The sequence below is a fragment of the Salminus brasiliensis genome, chromosome 16 (genome assembly GCF_030463535.1).
Source record: "Salminus brasiliensis chromosome 16, fSalBra1.hap2, whole genome shotgun sequence".
Taxonomy (NCBI): Eukaryota; Metazoa; Chordata; class Actinopteri; order Characiformes; family Bryconidae; genus Salminus; species Salminus brasiliensis.
This window is the reverse complement of record NC_132893.1, coordinates 12,334,349-12,359,381: the sequence shown is the minus strand read 5'-3', so window position 1 is coordinate 12,359,381 and position 25,033 is coordinate 12,334,349.

Here is a 25,033-nt window from a genome sequence, read left to right as displayed (position 1 = left end):
TGGAGATGCAGACAACCACATACATTTGCAGTCGTCAAATTCCTTGTTGTCTGTATCCAGCTTCAAAGTGAACCAGTCAAGGGGTCCTGCGAACCTGTATGACAAGAAAAAAAGTCAATACATGTATAGAAACTGAACGATCACTTACCTGTTACACAGCTGCATACGAACAATCACCCTCATACTTTTGTAGATCGACAGAAAGTCAGCCAGCCAGCCATAGTTGTAAACGGTGATGCAGATGCATAGAACCTTGTTAGACCAGCTTCAGAGAGGGAGTCGATTATGTGGTTCTGCAAACCTGTATGACAAGAAAGAGAGTCAATACATGTATAGAGACTAAATGATCACTTACCTGTTACAAAGATGCATATGAACAGTCATCCTCATAAAGTTGCAGGTCCACCTTCAGAAAGGGATTCGGTCATGGTGTCCTGCAAACCTGTATGACAAAAAAGAAAGTCAATACATGTATAGAAACTGAATGATCACTTACCTGTTACACAGCTGCATACGAACAGTCAGCCTCATACAGTTGCAGATCATCAGAATTTCAACCAGCTTCAAAGTGAACCAGTCAAGGGGTCCTGCGAACCTGTATGACAAGAAAAAAAGTCAATACATGTATAGAAACTGAATGATCACTTACCTGTTACACAGATGCATACGAACAGTCATCCTCATACAGTTGCAGGTCCACCTTCAGAAAGGGATTCGGTCATGGTGTCCTGCAAACCTGTATGACAAAAAAGAAAGTCAATACATGTATAGAAACTGAATGATCACTTACCTGTTACACAGCTGCATACGAACAGTCAGTCTCATACAGTTGCAGATCATAAGAAAATCAGCCAGCCAAAGTTCCAGATTGAAGCTGGATGCAGACAACAAAATACATTTGCAGAAGTCAAGTCCCTTGTTGTCTGCATCCAGCTTCAAAGTGAACCAGTCAAAAGGTCCTGCGAACCTGTATGAAAAGAAAAAAAGTCAATACATGTATAGAAACTGAATGATCACTTACCTGTTACACAGCTGCATACGAACAGTCACCCTCATACTGTTGCAGATCGACAGAAAGTCAGCCAGCCAGCCATAGTTGTAAACGGTGATGCAGATGCATAGAACCTTGTTAGACCAGCTTCAGAGAGGGAGTTGATTATGTAGTTCTGCAAACTTGTATGACAAGAAAGAGAGTCAATACATGTATAGAGACTAAATGATCACTTACCTGTTACAAAGATGCATATGAACAGTCAGCCTCATATATTTGCAGATCATCAGAACTTCAACCAGCGTCAAAGTGAACCAGTCAAGGGGTCCTGCGAACCTGTATGACAAGAAAGAGAGTCAATACATGTATAAAGACTGAATGATCACTTACCTGTTACACAGACGCACACGAACCGTCAGCCTTCTCCAGTTGCAGATCATCAGAACTTCAGCCAGCTTCAAAGTGAACCAGTCAAAGGGGTCCGGCGAACCTGTATGACAAAAAAAGATAGAGAATACATGTATAGAAACTGAATGATCACTTACCTGTTACACAGATGCATACGAACAGTCATCCTCATACAGTTGCAGATCATCAGAACTTCAGCCAGCCAAAGTTCCAGATGGAGATGCAGACAACCACATACATTTGCAGTCGTCAAATTCCTTGTTGTCTGTATCCAGCTTCAAAGTGAACCAGTCAAGGGGTCCTGCGAACCTGTATGACAAGAAAAAAAGTCAATACATGTATAGAAACTGAACGATCACTTACCTGTTACACAGCTGCATACGAACAATCACCCTCATACTTTTGTAGATCGACAGAAAGTCAGCCAGCCAGCCATAGTTGTAAACGGTGATGCAGATGCATAGAACCTTGTTAGACCAGCTTTAGAGAGGGAGTCGATTATGTGGTTCTGCAAACCTGTATGACAAGAAAGAGAGTCAATACATGTATAGAGACTAAATGATCACTTACCTGTTACAAAGATGCATATGAACAGTCATCCTCATACAGTTGCAGGTCCACCTTCAGAAAGGGATTCGGTCATGGTGTCCTGCAAACCTGTATGACAAAAAAGAAAGTCAATACATGTATAGAAACTGAATGATCACTTACCTGTTACACAGCTGCATACGAACAGTCAGCCTCATACAGTTGCAGATCATAAGAAAATCAGCCAGCCAAAGTTCCAGATTGAAGCTGGATGCAGACAACAAAATACATTTGCAGAAGGCAAGTCCCTTGTTGTCTGCATCCAGCTTCAAAGTGAACCAGTCAAAAGGTCCTGCGAACCTGTATGAAAAGAAAAAAAGTCAATACATGTATAGAAACTGAATGATCACTTACCTGTTACACAGATGCATACGAACAGTCAGCCTCCTACAGTTGCAGATCATCAGAACTTCAGCCAGCTTTACAGTGAACCAGTCAAAGGGGTCCGTCGAACTTGTATGAAAAGAAAAAAAGTCAATACAAGTATAGAAACTGAACGATCACTTACCTGTTACACAGCTGCATACGAACAGTCACCCTCATACTGTTGCAGATTGACAGAAAGTCAGCCAGCCAGCCATAGTTGTAAATGGTGATGCAGATGCATAGAACCTTGTTAGACCAGCTTCAGAGAGGGAGTCGATTATGTGTTTCTGCAAACCTGTATGACAAGAAAGAGAGCCAATACATGTATAGAGACTAAATGATCACTTACCTGTTACAAAGATGCATATGCACAGTCAGCCTCATATATTTGCAGATCATTAGAACTTCAACCAGCTCCAAAGTGAACCAGTCAAGGGGTCCGGCGAACCTGTATGACAAGAAAAGTCTATATATGTATAGAAACTAAATGATCACTTACATTTTACATAGATGCATACGAACAGTCAGCCTCCTACAGTTGCAGATCATCAGAATTTCAACCAGCTTCAAAGTAAACCAGTCAAGGGGTCCTGCGAACCTGTATGACAAGAAAAAAAGTCAATACATGTATAGAAACTGAATGATCACTTACCTGTTACAAAGATGCATATGAACAGTCATCCTCATACAGTTGCAGGTCCACCTTCAGAAAGGGATTCGGTCATGGTGTCCTGCAAACTTGTATGACAAAAAAGAAAGTCAATACATGTATAGAAACTGAATGATCACTTACCTGTTACACAGCTGCATACGAACAGTCAGCCTCATACAGTTGCAGATCATAAGAAAATCAGCCAGCCAAAGTTCCAGATTGAAGCTGGATGCAGACAACAAAATACATTTGCAGAAGGCAAGTCCCTTGTTGTCTGCATCCAGCTTCAAAGTGAACCAGTCAAAAGGTCCTGCGAACCTGCATGAAAAGAAAAAAAGTCAATACATGTATAGAAACTGAATGATCACTTACCTGTTACACAGCTGCATACAAACAGTCAGACTCCTAGAGTTGCAGATCATTAGAACTTCAGCCAGCTTCAAAGTGAACCAGTCAAAGGGGTCCGTCGAACCTGTATGACAAGAAAAAAAGTCAGTACAAGTATAGAAACTGAACGATCACTTACCTGTTACACAGCTGCATACGAACAGTCACCCTCATACTGTTGCAGATCGACAGAAAGTCAGCCAGCCAGCCATAGTTGTAAACGGTGATGCAGATGCATAGAACCTTGTTAGACCAGCTTCAGAGAGGGAGTCGATTATGTGGTTCTGCAAACCTGTATGACAAGAAAGAGAGTCAATACATGTATAGAGACTAAATGATCACTTACCTGTTACAAAGATGCATATAAACAGTCAGCCTCATATATTTGCAGATCATCAGAACTTCGACCAGCTTCAAAGTGAACCAGTCAAGGGGTCCTGCAAACCTGTATGACAAGAAAGAGAGTCAATACATGTATAAAGACTGAATGATGACTTACCTGTTACACAGACGCATACGAACCGTCAGCCTTCTCCAGTTGCAGATCATCAGAACTTCAGCCAGCTTCAAAGTGAACCAGTCAAAGGGGTCCGGCGAACCTGTATGGCAAAAAAAGATAGAAAATACATGTATAGCAACTGAATGATCACTTACCTGTTACACAGATGCATATGAACAGTCATCCTCATACAGTTGCAGATCATCAGAACTTCAGCCAGCCAAAATATCCAGATGGAGATGCAGACAACCACATACATTTGCAGTCGTCAAATTCCTTGTTGTCTGCATCCAGCTTCAAAGTGAACCAGTCAAGGGGTTCTGCGAACCTGTATGACAAGAGAAAAAGTCAATACATGTATAGAAACTAAATGATTACTTACCTGATACACAGATGCATACGAAAATTCAGCCTCCTACAGTTGCAGATCATCAGAACTTCAACCAGCTACAAAGTGAACCAGTCAAGGGGTCCTGCAAACCTGTATGAAGAGAAAGAAAGTCAATACATGTATAGAAACTGAACGATCACTTACCTGTTACACAGCTGCATACGAACAATCACCCTCATACTTTTGTAGATCGACAGAAAGTCAGCCAGCCAGACATAGTTGTAAACGGTGATGCAGATGCATAGAACCTTGTTAGACCAGCTTCAGAGAGGGAGTCGATTATGTGGTTCTGCAAACCTGTATGACAAGAAAAAAAGTCAATACATGTATAGAAACTGAATGATCACTTACCTGTTGCACAGATGCATACGAACAGTCATCCTCATACAGTTGCAGGTCCACCTTCAGAAAGGGATTCGGTCATGGTGTCCTGCAAACCTGTATGACAAAAAAGAAAGTCAAAACATGAATAGAAACTGAATGATCACTTACCTGTTACACAGCTGCATACGAACAGTCAGCCTCATACAGTTGCAGATCATAAGAAAATCAGCCAGCCAAAGTTCCAGATTGAAGCTGGATGCAGACAACAAAATACATTTGCAGAAGGCAAGTCCCTTGTTGTCTGCATCCAGCTTCAAAGTGAACCAGTCAAAAGGTCCTGCGAACCTGTATGAAAAGAAAAAAAATCAATACATGTATAGAAACTGAATGATCACTTACGTGTTACACAGGTGTATGCGATTAGTCAGTCTAATACAGTTGCAGATTGTAAGCACATCAGCCAGCCAAAAATTCCAGATGGAGATGCAGACAACCACATACATTTGCAGAAGGCAAGTCCCCTGTTGTCTGCATCCAGCTTCAAAGTGAGCCACTTGTGTGGTCCTGCGAGCCTGTATGACAAAAAAAGATAGAGAATACATGTACAGAATCTCAATGATCACTTACCTGTTACACAGATGCATACGAACAGTCACCCACATACAGTTGCAGATCATCAGAACATCAGCCAGCCAAAAATTCCAGATGGAGATGCAGACAACCACATACATTTGCAGTTTGCAATTATTTTGTTGTCTGCATCCAGCTTCAATGTGAAACAGTCAAAAGGTCCTGTGAACCTGTATGACAAAAAAAGATAGAGAATACATATATAGAAACTGAATAATCACTGTATGCGAACAGTCAGCCTCCTACAGTTGCAGATCATCAGAACTTCAGCCAGCCAAAGTTCCAGATGGTACAATAGCAGTCGTCAAATCCCTTGTTGTCTGCATCCAGCTTCAAAGTGAGCCAGTCATGTGGTCCTGCGAGCCTGTATGACAAAAAAAGATAGAGAATACATGTATAGAAACTGAATGATCACTTACCTGTTACACAGCTGTATGCGAACAGTCAGCCTCATACAGTTGCAGATGGACGGAAACCCAACTAGCCAGCCATAGTTGTAAACAGTGAATCAGATGTATAGAACCTTGTTAGTCCACCTTCAGAGAGGGAGTCGATCATGGTGTCCTGCGAACCTGTATGACAAGAAAGAGAGTCAATACATGTATAGAAACTGAAAGATCACTTAACTGTTATAAAGATGCATACGAACAGTCAGCCTCATATATTTGCAGATCATCAGAACTTCAGCCAGCCAAAGTTCCAGATGGAGATGCAGACAACCACATTCATTTGCAGTCATCAAATCCCTTGTTGTCTGCATCCAGCTTCAAAGTGAACCAGTCAAGGGGTCCTGCGAACCTGTATGACAAAAAAGAGAGTCAATACATGTATAGAAACTGAATGACCACTTACCTGTTACAGAGCTGTATGCGAACAGTCAGCCTAATACAGTCGCAGATGGACGGAAACCCAACTAGCCAGCCATAGTTGTAAACAGTGAACCAGATGTATAGAACCTTGTTAGTCCCCCTTCAGAGAGGGAGTCGATCATGGTGTCCTGCGAACCTGTATGTCAAGAAAGAGACTCAATACATGTATACAAAATTGAATGATCACTTACTTGTTACAAAGCTGCATACGAACAGTCAGCCTCATACAGTTGATCAGCAGATCATCAGAACTTCAGCCAGCTTCAAAGTGAACCAGTCAAAGGGGTCCGTCGAACCTGTATGACAAGAAAAAAAGTAAATACAAGTATAGAAACTGAACGATCACTTACCTGTTACACAGCTGCATACGAACAGTCACCCTCATACTGTTGCAGATCGACAGAAAGTCAGCCAGCCAGCCATAGTTGTAAACGGTGATGCAGATGCATAGAACCTTGTTAGACCAGCTTCAGAGAGGGAGTCGATTATGTGTTTCTGCAAACCTGTATGACAAGAAAGAGAGTCAATACATGTATAGAGACTAAATGATCACTTACCTGTTACAAAGATGCATATGAACAGTCAGCCTCATATATTTGCAGATCATCAGAACTTCAACCAGCTTCAAAGTGAACCAGTCAAGGGGTCCGGCGAACCTGTATGAAGAGAAAAGTCAATATATGTATAGAAACTAAATGATCACTTACATTTTACATAGATGCATACGAACAGTCAGCCTCCTACAGTTGCAGATCATCAGAATTTCAACCAGCTTCAAAGTGAACCAGTCAAGGGGTCCTGCGAACCTGTATGACAAGAAAAAAAGTCAATACATGTATAGAAACTGAATGATCACTTACCTGTTACACAGATGCATACGAACAGTCATCCTCATACAGTTGCAGGTCCACCTTCAGAAAGGGATTCGGTCATGGTGTCCTGCAAACCTGTATGACAAAAAAGAAAGTCAATACATGTATAGAAACTGAATGATCACTTACCTGTTACACAGCTGCATACGAACAGTCAGTCTCATACAGTTGCAGATCATAAGAAAATCAGCCAGCCAAAGTTCCAGATTGAAGCTGGATGCAGACAACAAAATACATTTGCAGAAGGCAAGTCCCTTGTTGTCTGCATCCAGCTTCAAAGTGAACCAGTCAAAAGGTCCTGCGAACCTGTATGAAAAGAAAAAAAGTCAATACATGTATAGAAACTGAATGATCACTTACCTGTTACACAGCTGCATACGAACAGTCACCCTCATACTGTTGCAGATCGACAGAAAGTCAGCCAGCCAGCCATAGTTGTAAACGGTGATGCAGATGCATAGAACCTTGTTAGACCAGCTTCAGAGAGGGAGTTGATTATGTGGTTCTGCAAACTTGTATGACAAGAAAGAGAGTCAATACATGTATAGAGACTAAATGATCACTTACCTGTTACAAAGATGCATATGAACAGTCAGCCTCATATATTTGCAGATCATCAGAACTTCAACCAGCGTCAAAGTGAACCAGTCAAGGGGTCCTGCGAACCTGTATGACAAGAAAGAGAGTCAATACATGTATAAAGACTGAATGATCACTTACCTGTTACACAGACGCACACGAACCGTCAGCCTTCTCCAGTTGCAGATCATCAGAACTTCAGCCAGCTTCAAAGTGAACCAGTCAAAGGGGTCCGGCGAACCTGTATGACAAAAAAAGATAGAGAATACATGTATAGAAACTGAATGATCACTTACCTGTTACACAGATGCATACGAACAGTCATCCTCATACAGTTGCAGATCATCAGAACTTCAGCCAGCCAAAGTTCCAGATGGAGATGCAGACAACCACATACATTTGCAGTCGTCAAATTCCTTGTTGTCTGTATCCAGCTTCAAAGTGAACCAGTCAAGGGGTCCTGCGAACCTGTATGACAAGAAAAAAAGTCAATACATGTATAGAAACTGAACGATCACTTACCTGTTACACAGCTGCATACGAACAATCACCCTCATACTTTTGTAGATCGACAGAAAGTCAGCCAGCCAGCCATAGTTGTAAACGGTGATGCAGATGCATAGAACCTTGTTAGACCAGCTTCAGAGAGGGAGTCGATTATGTGGTTCTGCAAACCTGTATGACAAGAAAGAGAGTCAATACATGTATAGAGACTAAATGATCACTTACCTGTTACAAAGATGCATATGAACAGTCATCCTCATAAAGTTGCAGGTCCACCTTCAGAAAGGGATTCGGTCATGGTGTCCTGCAAACCTGTATGACAAAAAAGAAAGTCAATACATGTATAGAAACTGAATGATCACTTACCTGTTACACAGCTGCATACGAACAGTCAGCCTCATACAGTTGCAGATCATCAGAATTTCAACCAGCTTCAAAGTGAACCAGTCAAGGGGTCCTGCGAACCTGTATGACAAGAAAAAAAGTCAATACATGTATAGAAACTGAATGATCACTTACCTGTTACACAGATGCATACGAACAGTCATCCTCATACAGTTGCAGGTCCACCTTCAGAAAGGGATTCGGTCATGGTGTCCTGCAAACCTGTATGACAAAAAAGAAAGTCAATACATGTATAGAAACTGAATGATCACTTACCTGTTACACAGCTGCATACGAACAGTCAGTCTCATACAGTTGCAGATCATAAGAAAATCAGCCAGCCAAAGTTCCAGATTGAAGCTGGATGCAGACAACAAAATACATTTGCAGAAGGCAAGTCCCTTGTTGTCTGCATCCAGCTTCAAAGTGAACCAGTCAAAAGGTCCTGCGAACCTGTATGAAAAGAAAAAAAGTCAATACATGTATAGAAACTGAATGATCACTTACCTGTTACACAGCTGCATACGAACAGTCACCCTCATACTGTTGCAGATCGACAGAAAGTCAGCCAGCCAGCCATAGTTGTAAACGGTGATGCAGATGCATAGAACCTTGTTAGACCAGCTTCAGAGAGGGAGTTGATTATGTAGTTCTGCAAACTTGTATGACAAGAAAGAGAGTCAATACATGTATAGAGACTAAATGATCACTTACCTGTTACAAAGATGCATATGAACAGTCAGCCTCATATATTTGCAGATCATCAGAACTTCAACCAGCGTCAAAGTGAACCAGTCAAGGGGTCCTGCGAACCTGTATGACAAGAAAGAGAGTCAATACATGTATAAAGACTGAATGATCACTTACCTGTTACACAGACGCACACGAACCGTCAGCCTTCTCCAGTTGCAGATCATCAGAACTTCAGCCAGCTTCAAAGTGAACCAGTCAAAGGGGTCCGGCGAACCTGTATGACAAAAAAAGATAGAGAATACATGTATAGAAACTGAATGATCACTTACCTGTTACACAGATGCATACGAACAGTCATCCTCATACAGTTGCAGATCATCAGAACTTCAGCCAGCCAAAGTTCCAGATGGAGATGCAGACAACCACATACATTTGCAGTCGTCAAATTCCTTGTTGTCTGTATCCAGCTTCAAAGTGAACCAGTCAAGGGGTCCTGCGAACCTGTATGACAAGAAAAAAAGTCAATACATGTATAGAAACTGAACCATCACTTACCTGTTACACAGCTGCATACGAACAATCACCCTCATACTTTTGTAGATCGACAGAAAGTCAGCCAGCCAGCCATAGTTGTAAACGGTGATGCAGATGCATAGAACCTTGTTAGACCAGCTTCAGAGAGGGAGTCGATTATGTGGTTCTGCAAACCTGTATGACAAGAAAGAGAGTCAATACATGTATAGAGACTAAATGATCACTTACCTGTTACAAAGATGCATATGAACAGTCATCCTCATACAGTTGCAGGTCCACCTTCAGAAAGGGATTCGGTCATGGTGTCCTGCAAACCTGTATGACAAAAAAGAAAGTCAATACATGTATAGAAACTGAATGATCACTTACCTGTTACACAGCTGCATACGAACAGTCAGCCTCATACAGTTGCAGATCATAAGAAAATCAGCCAGCCAAAGTTCCAGATTGAAGCTGGATGCAGACAACAAAATACATTTGCAGAAGGCAAGTCCCTTGTTGTCTGCATCCAGCTTCAAAGTGAACCAGTCAAAAGGTCCTGCGAACCTGTATGAAAAGAAAAAAAGTCAATACATGTATAGAAACTGAATGATCACTTACCTGTTACACAGATGCATACGAACAGTCAGCCTCCTACAGTTGCAGATCATCAGAACTTCAGCCAGCTTTACAGTGAACCAGTCAAAGGGGTCCGTCGAACCTGTATGAAAAGAAAAAAAGTCAATACAAGTATAGAAACTGAACGATCACTTACCTGTTACACAGCTGCATACGAACAGTCACCCTCATACTGTTGCAGATTGACAGAAAGTCAGCCAGCCAGCCATAGTTGTAAATGGTGATGCAGATGCATAGAACCTTGTTAGACCAGCTTCAGAGAGGGAGTCGATTATGTGTTTCTGCAAACCTGTATGACAAGAAAGAGAGTCAATACATGTATAGAGACTAAATGATCACTTACCTGTTACAAAGATGCATATGAACAGTGAGCCTCATATATTTGCAGATCATTAGAACTTCAACCAGCTCCAAAGTGAACCAGTCAAGGGGTCCGGCGAACCTGTATGACAAGAAAAGTCTATATATGTATAGAAACTAAATGATCACTTACATTTTACATAGATGCATACGAACAGTCAGCCTCCTACAGTTGCAGATCATCAGAATTTCAACCAGCTTCAAAGTAAACCAGTCAAGGGGTCCTGCGAACCTGTATGACAAGAAAAAAAGTCAATACATGTATAGAAACTGAATGATCACTTACCTGTTACAAAGATGCATATGAACAGTCATCCTCATACAGTTGCAGGTCCACCTTCAGAAAGGGATTCGGTCATGGTGTCCTGCAAACTTGTATGACAAAAAAGAAAGTCAATACATGTATAGAAACTGAATGATCACTTACCTGTTACACAGCTGCATACGAACAGTCAGCCTCATACAGTTGCAGATCATAAGAAAATCAGCCAGCCAAAGTTCCAGATTGAAGCTGGATGCAGACAACAAAATACATTTGCAGAAGGCAAGTCCCTTGTTGTCTGCATCCAGCTTCAAAGTGAACCAGTCAAAAGGTCCTGCGAACCTGCATGAAAAGAAAAAAAGTCAATACATGTATAGAAACTGAATGATCACTTACCTGTTACACAGCTGCATACAAACAGTCAGACTCCTAGAGTTGCAGATCATTAGAACTTCAGCCAGCTTCAAAGTGAACCAGTCAAAGGGGTCCGTCGAACCTGTATGACAAGAAAAAAAGTCAGTACAAGTATAGAAACTGAACGATCACTTACCTGTTACACAGCTGCATACGAACAGTCACCCTCATACTGTTGCAGATCGACAGAAAGTCAGCCAGCCAGCCATAGTTGTAAACGGTGATGCAGATGCATAGAACCTTGTTAGACCAGCTTCAGAGAGGGAGTCGATTATGTGGTTCTGCAAACCTGTATGACAAGAAAGAGAGTCAATACATGTATAGAGACTAAATGATCACTTACCTGTTACAAAGATGCATATAAACAGTCAGCCTCATATATTTGCAGATCATCAGAACTTCGACCAGCTTCAAAGTGAACCAGTCAAGGGGTCCTGCAAACCTGTATGACAAGAAAGAGAGTCAATACATGTATAAAGACTGAATGATGACTTACCTGTTACACAGCTGCATACGAACAATCACCCTCATACTGTTGCAGATCGACAGAAAGTCAGCAAGCCAGCCATAGTAGTAAACGGTGATGCAGATGCATAGAACCTTGTTAGACCAGCTTCAGAGAGGGAGTCGATTATGTGGTTCTGCAAACCTGTATGACAAGAAAGAGAGTCAATACATGTATAGAGACTAAATGATCACTTACCTGTTACAAAGATGCATATAAACAGTCAGCCTCATATATTTGCAGATCATCAGAACTTCGACCAGCTTCAAAGTGAACCAGTCAAGGCGTCCTGCAAACCTGTATGACAAGAAAGAGAGTCAATACATGTATAAAGACTGAATGATGACTTACCTGTTACACAGACGCATACGAACCGTCAGCCTTCTCCAGTTGCAGATCATCAGAACTTCAGCCAGCTTCAAAGTGAACCAGTCAAAGGGGTCCGGCGAACCTGTATGGCAAAAAAAGATAGAAAATACATGTATAGCAACTGAATGATCACTTACCTGTTACACAGATGCATATGAACAGTCATCCTCATACAGTTGCAGATCATCAGAACTTCAGCCAGCCAAAATATCCAGATGGAGATGCAGACAACCACATACATTTGCAGTCGTCAAATTCCTTGTTGTCTGCATCCAGCTTCAAAGTGAACCAGTCAAGGGGTTCTGCGAACCTGTATGACAAGAGAAAAAGTAAATACATGTATAGAAACTAAATGATTACTTACCTGATACACAGATGCATACGAAAATTCAGCCTCCTACAGTTGCAGATCATCAGAACTTCAACCAGCTACAAAGTGAACCAGTCAAGGGGTCCTGCAAACCTGTATGAAGAGAAAGAAAGTCAATACATGTATAGAAACTGAACGATCACTTACCTGTTACACAGCTGCATACGAACAATCACCCTCATACTTTTGTAGATCGACAGAAAGTCAGCCAGCCAGACATAGTTGAAAACGGTGATGCAGATGCATAGAACCTTGTTAGACCAGCTTCAGAGAGGGAGTCGATTATGTGGTTCTGCAAACCTGTATGACAAGAAAAAAAGTCAATACATGTATATAAACTGAATGATCACTTACCTGTTGCACAGATGCATACGAACAGTCATCCTCATACAGTTGCAGGTCCACCTTCAGAAAGGGATTCGGTCATGGTGTCCTGCAAACCTGTAAAACAAAAAAGAAAGTCAATACATGAATAGAAACTGAATGATCACTTACCTGTTACACAGCTGCATACGAACAGTCAGCCTCATACAGTTGCAGATCATAAGAAAATCAGCCAGCCAAAGTTCCAGATTGAAGCTGGATGCAGACAACAAAATACATTTGCAGAAGGCAAGTCCCTTGTTGTCTGCATCCAGCTTCAAAGTGAACCAGTCAAAAGGTCCTGCGAACCTGTATGAAAAGAAAAAAAATCAATACATGTATAGAAACTGAATGATCACTTACGTGTTACACAGGTGTATGCGATTAGTCAGTCTAATACAGTTGCAGATTGTAAGCACATCAGCCAGCCAAAAATTCCAGATGGAGATGCAGACAACCACATACATTTGCAGAAGGCAAGTCCCCTGTTGTCTGCATCCAGCTTCAAAGTGAGCCACTTGTGTGGTCCTGCGAGCCTGTATGACAAAAAAAGATAGAGAATACATGTACAGAATCTCAATGATCACTTACCTGTTACACAGATGCATACGAACAGTCACCCACATACAGTTGCAGATCATCAGAACCTCAGCCAGCCAAAAATTCCAGATGGAGATGCAGACAACCACATACATTTGCAGTTGGCAAGTCCTTTGTTGTCTGCATCCAGCTTCAATGTGAAACAGTCAAAAGGTCCTGTGAACCTGTATGACAAGAAAGAGAGTCAATACATGTATAGAGACTGAATGATCACTTACCTGTTGCACAGACGCATACGAACCATCAGCCTCCTCCAGTTGCAGATCATCAAAACTTCAGCCAGCTTCAAAGTGAACCAGTCAAAGGGGTCCGGCGAACCTGTATGACAAAAAAAAATAGAGAATACATGTATAGAAACTGAATGATCACTTACCTGTTACAAAAGAACATACGAACAGTCATCCTCATACAGTTGCAGATCATCAGAACTTCAGCCAGCCAAAGTTCCAGATGGACATGCAGACAACCACATACATTTGCAGTCGTCAAATTCCTTGTTGTCTGCATCCAGCTTCAAAGTGAACCAGTCAAGGGGTCCGGCGAACCTGTATGACAAGAAAAAAAGTCAATACATGTATAGAAACTAAATGATCACTTACCTGTTACACAGATGCATACGAAAATTCAGCCTCCTACAGTTGCAGATCATCAGAACTTCAACCAGCTACAAAGGGAACCAGTCAAGGGGTCCTGCAAACCTGTATGAAGAGAAAAAAAGTCAATACATGTATAGAAACTGAACGATCACTTGCCTGTTACACAGCTGCAAACGAACAGTCACCCTCATACTGTTGCAGGTCCACCTTCAGAAAGGGATTCGGTCATGGTGTCCTGCAAACCTGTATGACAAAAAAGAAAGTCAATACATGTATAGAAACTGAATGATCACTTACCTGTTACACAGCTGCATACGAACAGTCAGCCTCATACAGTTGCAGATCATAAGAAAATCAGCCAGCCAAAGTTCCAGATTGAAGCTGGATGCAGACAACAAAATACATTTGCAGAAGGCAAGTCCCTTGTTGTCTGCATCCAGCTTCAAAGTGAACCAGTCAAAAGGTCCTGCAAACCTGTATGAAAAGAAAAAAAGTCAATACATGTATAGAAACTGAATGATCACTTACCTGTTACACAGACGCATACGAACAGTCAGCCTCCTACAGTTGCAGATCATCAGAACTTCAGCCAGCTTCAAAGTGAACCAGTCAAAGGGGTCCGTCGAACCTGTATGACAAAAAAAAAGTCAATACAAGTATAGAAACTGAACGATCACTTACCTGTTACACAGCTGCATACGAACAGTCACCCTCATACTGTTGCAGATCGACAGAATGTCAGCCAGCCAGCCATAGTTGTAAACGGTGATGCAGATGCATAGAACCTTGTTAGCTTCAGAGAGGGAGTCGATTATGTGGTTCTGCAAACCTGTATGACAAGAAAGAGAGTCAATACATGTATAGAGACTAAATGATCACTTACCTGTTACAAAGATGCATATGAACAGTCAGCCTCCTACAGTTGCAGATCATCAGAATTTCAACCAGCTTCAAAGTGAACCAGTCAAGGGGTCCTGCGAACCTGTATGACAAGAAAAAAAGTCAATACATGTATAGAAACTGAATGATCACTTACCTGTTGCACAGATTCATATGAACAGTCATCCTCATACAGTTGCAGGTCCACCTTCAGAAAGGGATTCGGTAATGGTGTCCTGCAAACCTGTATGACAAGAAAAAAAGTCAATACATGTATAGAAACTGAATGATCACTTACCTGTTGCACAGATGCATACGAACAGTCATCCTCATACAGTTGCAGGTCCACCTTCAGAAAGGGATTCGGTCATGGTGTCCTGCAAACCTGTATGACAAGAAAAAAAGTCAATACATGTATAGAAACTGAATTATCACTTACCTGTTACACAGCTGCATACGAACAGTCAGCCTCATACAGTTGCAGATCATAAGAACATCAGCCAGCCAAAGTTCCACATTGAAGCTGGATGCAGACAACAAAATACATTTGCAGAAGGCAAGTCCCTTGTTGTCTGCATCCAGCTTCAAAGTGAACCAGTCAAAAGGTCCTGCGAACCTGTATGAAAAGAAAAAAAATCAATACATGTATAGAAACTGAATGATCACTTACGTGTTACACAGGTGTATGCGATTAGTCAGTCTAATACAGTTGCAGATTGTCAGCACATCAGCCAGCCAAAAATTCCAGATGGAGATGCAGACAACCACATACATTTGCAGAAGGCAAGTCCCTTGTTGTCTGCATCCAGCTACAAAGTGAACCAGTCAAAAGGTCCTGCGAACCTGTATGACAAGAAAAAAAGTCAGTACAAGTATAGAAACTGAACGATCACTTATCTGTTACACAGCTGCATACGAACAGTCACCCTCATACTGTTGCAGATCGACAGAAAGTCAGCCAGCCAGCCATAGTTGTAAACGGTGATGCAGATGCATAGAACCTTGTTAGACCAGCTTCAGAGAGGGAGTCGATTATGTGTTTCTGCAAACCTGTGTGACAAGAAAGAGAGTCAATACATGTATAGAGAGTAAATGATCACTTACCTGTTACAAAGATGCATATGAACAGTCAGCCTCATATATTTGCAGATCATCAGAACTTCAACCAGCTTCAAAGTGAACCAGTCAAGGGGTCCGGCGAACCTGTATGAGAAGAAAAGTCAATACATGTATAGAAACTAAATGATCACTTACATTTTACATAGATGCATACGAACAGTCAGCCTCCTACAGTTGCAGATCATCAGAATTTCAACCAGCTTCAAAGTAAACCAGTCAAGGGGTCCTGCGAACCTGTATGACAAGAAAAAAAGTCAATACATGTATAGAAACTGAATGATCACTTACCTGTTACAAAGATGCATATGAACAGTCATCCTCATACAGTTGCAGGTCCACCTTCAGAAAGGGATTCGGTCATGGTGTCCTGCAAACTTGTATGACAAAAAAGAAAGTCAATACATGTATAGAAACTGAATGATCACTTACCTGTTACACAGCTGCATACGAACAGTCAGCCTCATACAGTTGCAGATCATAAGAAAATCAGCCAGCCAAAGTTCCAGATTGAAGCTGGATGCAGACAACAAAATACATTTGCAGAAGGCAAGTCCCTTGTTGTCTGCATCCAGCTTCAAAGTGAACCAGTCAAAAGGTCCTGCGAACCTGCATGAAAAGAAAAAAAGTCAATACATGTATAGAAACTGAATGATCACTTACCTGTTACACAGCTGCATACAAACAGTCAGACTCCTAGAGTTGCAGATCATTAGAACTTCAGCCAGCTTCAAAGTGAACCAGTCAAAGGGGTCCGTCGAACCTGTATGACAAGAAAAAAAGTCAGTACAAGTATAGAAACTGAACGATCACTTACCTGTTACACAGCTGCATACGAACAGTCACCCTCATACTGTTGCAGATCGACAGAAAGTCAGCCAGCCAGCCATAGTTGTAAACGGTGATGCAGATGCATAGAACCTTGTTAGACCAGCTTCAGAGAGGGAGTCGATTATGTGGTTCTGCAAACCTGTATGACAAGAAAGAGAGTCAATACATGTATAGAGACTAAATGATCACTTACCTGTTACAAAGATGCATATAAACAGTCAGCCTCATATATTTGCAGATCATCAGAACTTCGACCAGCTTCAAAGTGAACCAGTCAAGGGGTCCTGCAAACCTGTATGACAAGAAAGAGAGTCAATACCAGAATCAGAATCAGAATCAGAATCTCTTTATTTCACCAAGTATGTTACCCATACAAGGAATTTGTCTTGGTGAGAGCAACACGTATGACAAGTAACAAAGAAACACAGAACACAGTCTTAAACTAAAGGAAAATTACACTAAACAATAAATAGGGTAGGGGATAAATTAAAAAAAAAGTAGAAAGTACTAAAGGTAATAAAGGTAATAAAGAGCTGAAAGATGTATTTACAGAAAAGAAAAGAACATCTGTACAGGTGTGCAAATAGTCATAGTGCAAAATAGGCAGAGTGCAAATAACTGTTCAGTCCGGTTTGGTACAGTTCAGTTGTAAGTTTAGAGGTTTACAGTGGGAGGTGACCACTGTGATTGAGGAGCGCTACAGCTCTGGGGAAGAAGCTGTTAGCATGACGTGTTGTGCTGGTTTTGATGGACCGCAGTCTTCTACCCGAGGGGAGTGTCTGGAAGAGGAGGTGTCCAGGATGTGAGGGGTCAGATGTAATCTTGCCAGCCCGCTTCCTCATCCTGCTGGAGTAGATCTGCTGAAGTGATGGCAGGTTACATCCTATGATCCTCTCTGCTGTCCTGATGATGCGCTGGAGTTTGGTTCTTTCTTGTGAGGTGGAGGAACCAAACCAGATAGTTATGGAGGCTGTGATAATGGACTCGATGATCGCTGTGTAGAACTGGATCATCAGGGTCTGTGGCAGGTTGAATTTCTTGAGCTGTCTCAAGAAGTACATTCTTTGTTGAGCTTTCTTGATGATGGAGATGGTGTTTTTCTCCCATTTCAAGTCTCTGGAAATGGTGGTGCCCAGGAACTTGAGTGACTCCACCATTGATACTGCAGTGTTGTTGATGTGGAGGGGGGGAAGGGTGGGTGGATTGCGTCGGAAGTCCACCACCATCTCTACAGTCTTTTCTGTGTTTAGCAGCAGGTGGTTGTTGCTGCACCAGGACACCAGCTGCTCAATTTCCTTTCTGTAAGCAGACTCATCACCGTTGGCTATGAGGCCCACCACAGTGGAGTCATCTGCAAATTTCAGGATCTTTACAGCTGGATCTTTGGAGACACAGTCATTAGTGTAGAGGCTAAAGAGAAGGGGTGAAAGAACACAACCCTGAGGGACTCCAGTACTGAGTGTCCGGAGGTCTGAAGTGTGCTTCCCCAGCCGCACCTGCTGTCTCCTGTCTGTCAGAAAATCTACGATCCACCGACACATGGAGTCTGGCACTGACAGCTGGGAGAGCTTGGCCTGAAGAAGCTGCGGCACAACAGTGTTAAAGGCCGAGCTAAAGTCCACAAACAAAACCCTAGCATAGTTTCCATGGCTGTCGAGATGTTGCAGGATAAAGTGCAGGGTCAGGTTGACCACATCATCGACAGACCTGTTTGCTCGGTACGCAAACTGCAGGGGGTCCAGCAGGGGATCTGTGATGGACTTCAGGTGGGCTAGGATCAATACATGTATAAAGACTGAATGATGACTTACCTGTTACACAGCTGCATACGAACAGTCAGCCTCATACAGTTGCAGATCATAAGAAAATCAGCCAGCCAAAGTTCCATATTGAAGCTGGATGCAGACAACAAAATACATTTGCAGAAGGCAAGTCCCTTGTTGTCTGCATCCAGCTTCAAAGTGAACCAGTCAAAAGGTCCTGCGAACCTGTATGAAAAGAAAAAAAATCAATACATGTATAGAAACTGAATGATCACTTACCTGTTACACAGATGCATACGAACAGTCAGCCTCCTACAGTTGCAGATCATCAGAACTTCAGCCAGCTTCAAAGTGAACCAGTCAAAGGGGTCCGTCGAACCTGTATGACAAAAAAAAAAAAGTCAATACAGGTATAGAAACTGAACGATCACTTACCTGTTACACAGCTGCATACGAACAGTCACCCTCATACTGTTGCAGATCGACAGAAAGTCAGCCAGCCAGCCATAGTTGTAAACGGTGATGCAGATGCATAGAACCTTGTTAGCTTCAGAGAGGGAGTCGATTATGTGGTTCTGCAAACCTGTATGACAAGAAAGAGAGTCAATACATGTATAGAGACTAAATGATCACTTACCTGTTACAAAGATGCATATGAACAGTCAGCCTCATATATTTGCAGATCATCAGAATTTCAACCAGCTTCAAAGTGAACCAGTCAAGGGGTCCGGCGAACCTGTATGAGAAGAAAAGTCAATACATGTATAGAAACTAAATGATCACTTAGATTTTACATAGATGCATACGAACAGTCAGCCTCCTACAGTTGCAGATCATCAGAATTTCAACCAGCTTCAAAGTGAACCAGTCAAGGGGTCCTGCGAACCTGTATGACAAGAAAAAAAGTCAATACATGTATAGAAACTGAATGATCACTTACCTGTTACAAAGATGCATATGAACAGTCATCCTCATACAGTTGCAGGTCCACCTTCAGAAAGGGATTCGGTCATGGTGTCCTGCAAACTTGTATGACAAAAAAGAAAGTCAATACATGTATAGAAACTGAATGATCACTTACCTGTTACACAGCTGCATACGAACAGTCAGCCTCATACAGTTGCAGATCATAAGAAAATCAGCCAGCCAAAGTTCCAGATTGAAGCTGGATGCAGACAACAAAATACATTTGCAGAAGGCAAGTCCCTTGTTGTCTGCATCCAGCTTCAAAGTGAACCAGTCAAAAGGTCCTGCGAACCTGCATGAAAAGAAAAAAAGTCAATACATGTATAGAAACTGAATGATCACTTACCTGTTACACAGCTGCATACAAACAGTCAGACTCCTAGAGTTGCAGATCATTAGAACTTCAGCCAGCTTCAAAGTGAACCAGTCAAAGGGGTCCGTCGAACCTGTATGACAAGAAAAAAAGTCAGTACAAGTATAGAAACTGAACGATCACTTACCTGTTACACAGCTGCATACGAACAGTCACCCTCATACTGTTGCAGATCGACAGAAAGTCAGCCAGCCAGCCATAGTTGTAAACGGTGATGCAGATGCATAGAACCTTGTTAGACCAGCTTCAGAGAGGGAGTCGATTATGTGGTTCTGCAAACCTGTATGACAAGAAAGAGAGTCAATACATGTATAGAGACTAAATGATCACTTACCTGTTACAAAGATGCATATAAACAGTCAGCCTCATATATTTGCAGATCATCAGAACTTCGACCAGCTTCAAAGTGAACCAGTCAAGGGGTCCTGCAAACCTGTATGACAAGAAAGAGAGTCAATACATGTATAAAGACTGAATGATGACTTACCTGTTACACAGACGCATACGAACCGTCAGCCTTCTCCAGTTGCAGATCATCAGAACTTCAGCCAGCTTCAAAGTGAACCAGTCAAAGGGGTCCGGCGAACCTGTATGGCAAAAAAAGATAGAAAATACATGTATAGCAACTGAATGATCACTTACCTGTTACACAGATGCATACGAACAGTCATCCTCATACAGTTGCAGATCATCAGAACTTCAGCCAGCCAAAATATCCAGATGGAGATGCAGACAACCACATACATTTGCAGTCGTCAAATTCCTTGTTGTCTGCATCCAGCTTCAAAGTGAACCAGTCAAGGGGTTCTGCGAACCTGTATGACAAGAGAAAAAGTCAATACATGTATAGAAACTAAATGATTACTTACCTGATACACAGATGCATACGAAAATTCAGCCTCCTACAGTTGCAGATCATCAGAACTTCAACCAGCTACAAAGTGAACCAGTCAAGGGGTCCTGCAAACCTGTATGAAGAGAAAGAAAGTCAATACATGTATAGAAACTGAACGATCACTTACCTGTTACACAGATGCATACGAACAGTCATCCTCATACAGTTGCAGATCATCAGAACTTCAGCCAGCCAAAATATCCAGATGGAGATGCAGACAACCACATACATTTGCAGTCGTCAAATTCCTTGTTGTCTGCATCCAGCTTCAAAGTGAACCAGTCAAGGGGTTCTGCGAACCTGTATGACAAGAGAAAAAGTCAATACATGTATAGAAACTAAATGATTACTTACCTGATACACAGATGCATACGAAAATTCAGACTCCTAGAGTTGCAGATCATTAGAACTTCAGCCAGCTTCAAAGTGAACCAGTCAAAGGGGTCCGTCGAACCTGTATGACAAGAAAAAAAGTCAGTACAAGTATAGAAACTGAACGATCACTTACCTGTTACACAGCTGCATACGAACAGTCACCCTCATACTGTTGCAGATCGACAGAAAGTCAGCCAGCCAGCCATAGTTGTAAACGGTGATGCAGATGCATAGAACCTTGTTAGACCAGCTTCAGAGAGGGAGTCGATTATGTGGTTCTGCAAACCTGTATGACAAGAAAGAGAGTCAATACATGTATAGAGACTAAATGATCACTTACCTGTTACAAAGATGCATATAAACAGTCAGCCTCATATATTTGCAGATCATCAGAACTTCGACCAGCTTCAAAGTGAACCAGTCAAGGGGTCCTGCAAACCTGTATGACAAGAAAGAGAGTCAATACATGTATAAAGACTGAATGATGACTTACCTGTTACACAGACGCATACGAACCGTCAGCCTTCTCCAGTTGCAGATCATCAGAACTTCAGCCAGCTTCAAAGTGAACCAGTCAAAGGGGTCCGGCGAACCTGTATGGCAAAAAAAGATAGAAAATACATGTATAGCAACTGAATGATCACTTACCTGTTACACAGATGCATACGAACAGTCATCCTCATACAGTTGCAGATCATCAGAACTTCAGCCAGCCAAAATATCCAGATGGAGATGCAGACAACCACATACATTTGCAGTCGTCAAATTCCTTGTTGTCTGCATCCAGCTTCAAAGTGAACCAGTCAAGGGGTTCTGCGAACCTGTATGACAAGAGAAAAAGTCAATACATGTATAGAAACTAAATGATTACTTACCTGATACACAGATGCATACGAAAATTCAGCCTCCTACAGTTGCAGATCATCAGAACTTCAACCAGCTACAAAGTGAACCAGTCAAGGGGTCCTGCAAACCTGTATGAAGAGAAAGAAAGTCAATACATGTATAGAAACTGAACGATCACTTACCTGTTACACAGCTGCATACGAACAATCACCCTCATACTTTTTTAGATCGACAGAAAGTCAGCCAGCCAGACATAGTTGTAAACGGTGATGCAGATGCATAGAACCTTGTTAGACCAGCTTCAGAGAGGGAGTCGATTATGTGGTTCTGCAAACCTGTATGACAAGAAAAAAAGTCAATACATGTATAGAAACTGAATGATCACTTACCTGTTGCACAGATGCATATGAACAGTCATCCTCATACAGTTGCAGGTCCACCTTCAGAAAGGGATTCGGTCATGGTGTCCTGCAAACCTGTATGACAAAAAAGAAAGTCAATACATGAATAGAAACTGAATGATCACTTACCTGTTACACAGCTGCATACGAACAGTCAGCCTCATACAGTTGCAGATCATAAGAAAATCAGCCAGCCAAAGATCCATATTGAAGCTGGATGCAGACAACAAAATACATTTGCAGAAGGCAAGTCCCTTGTTGTCTGCATCCAGCTTCAAAGTGAACCAGTCAAAAGGTCCTGCGAACCTGTATGAAAAGAAAAAAAATCAATACATGTATAGAAACTGAATGATCACTTACCTGTTACACAGATGCATACGAACAGTCAGCCTCCTACAGTTGCAGATCATCAGAACTTCAGCCAGCTTCAAAGTGAACCAGTCAAAGGGGTCCGTCGAACCTGTATGACAAAAAAAAAAAAGTCAATACAGGTATAGAAACTGAACGATCACTTACCTGTTACACAGCTGCATACGAACAGTCACCCTCATACTGTTGCAGATCGACAGAAAGTCAGCCAGCCAGCCATAGTTGTAAACGGTGATGCAGATGCATAGAACCTTGTTAGCTTCAGAGAGGGAGTCGATTATGTGGTTCTGCAAACCTGTATGACAAGAAAGAGAGTCAATACATGTATAGAGACTAAATGATCACTTACCTGTTACAAAGATGCATATGAACAGTCAGCCTCATATATTTGCAGATCATCAGAATTTCAACCAGCTTCAAAGTGAACCAGTCAAGGGGTCCGGCGAACCTGTATAAGAAGAAAAGTCAATACATGTATAGAAACTAAATGATCACTTAGATTATACATAGATGCATACGAACAGTCAGCCTCCTACAGTTGCAGATCATCAGAATTTCAACCAGCTTCAAAGTGAACCAGTCAAGGGGTCCTGCGAACCTGTATGACAAGAAAAAAAGTCAATACATGTATAGAAACTGAATGATCACTTACCTGTTGCACAGATTCATATGAACAGTCATCCTCATACAGTTGCAGGTCCACCTTCAGAAAGGGATTCGGTCATGGTGTCCTGCAAACCTGTATGACAAGAAAAAAAGTCAATACATGTATAGAAACTGAATGATCACTTACCTGTTGCACAGATGCATACGAACAGTCATCCTCATACAGTTGCAGGTCCACCTTCAGAAAGGGATTCGGTCATGGTGTTCTGCAAACCTGTATGACAAAAAAGAAAGTCAATACATGTATAGAAACTGAATTATCACTTACCTGTTACACAGCTGCATACGAACAGTCAGCCTCATACAGTTGCAGATCATAAGAACATCAGCCAGCCAAAGTTCCACATTGAAGCTGGATGCAGACAACAAAATACATTTGCAGAAGGCAAGTCCCTTGTTGTCTGCATCCAGCTTCAAAGTGAACCAGTCAAAAGGTCCTGCGAACCTGTATGAAAAGAAAAAAAATCAATACATGTATAGAAACTGAATGATCACTTACGTGTTACACAGGTGTATGCGATTAGTCAGTCTAATACAGTTGCAGATTGTCAGCACATCAGCCAGCCAAAAATTCCAGATGGAGATGCAGACAACCACATACATTTGCAGAAGGCAAGTCCCTTGTTGTCTGCATCCAGCTTCAAAGTGAGCCACTTGTGTGGTCCTGCGAGCCTGTAAGACAAAAAAAGATAGAGAATACATGTACAGAATCTGAATGATCACAAACCTGTTACACAGATGCATACGAACAGTCATCCACATACAGTTGCAGATCATCAGAACATCAGCCAGCCAAAAATTCCAGATGGAGATGCAGACAACCACATACATTTGCAGTTGGCAAGTCCTTTGTTGTCTGCATCCAGCTTCAAAGTGAACCAGTCAAAGGGGTCCGTCGAACCTGTATGACAAGAAAAAAGTCAATACAAGTATAGAAACTGAACGATCACTTACCTGTTACACAGCTGCATACGAACAGTCACCCTCATACTGTTGCAGATTGACAGAAAGTCAGCCAGCCAGCCATAGTTGTAAACGGTGATGCAGATGCATAGAACCTTGGTAGACCAGCTTCAGAGAGGGAGTCGATAATGTGGTTCTGCAAACCTATGTGACAAAAAAGAGAGTCAATACATGTATAGAGAATGAATGATCACTTACCTGTTGCCCAGACGCATACGAACCGTCAGCCTTCTCCAGTTGCAGATCATCAGAACTTCAGCCAGCTTAAAAGTGAACCAGTCAAGGGGTCCTGCGAACCTGTATGAAAAGAAAAAAAGTCAATACATGTATAGAAACTAAATGATCACTTACCTGTTACACAGATGCATACGAACAGTCAGCCTCCTACAGTTACAGATCATCAGATCTTCAGCCAGCTTCAAAGTGAACCAGTCAATGGGGACCGTCGAACCTATATGACAA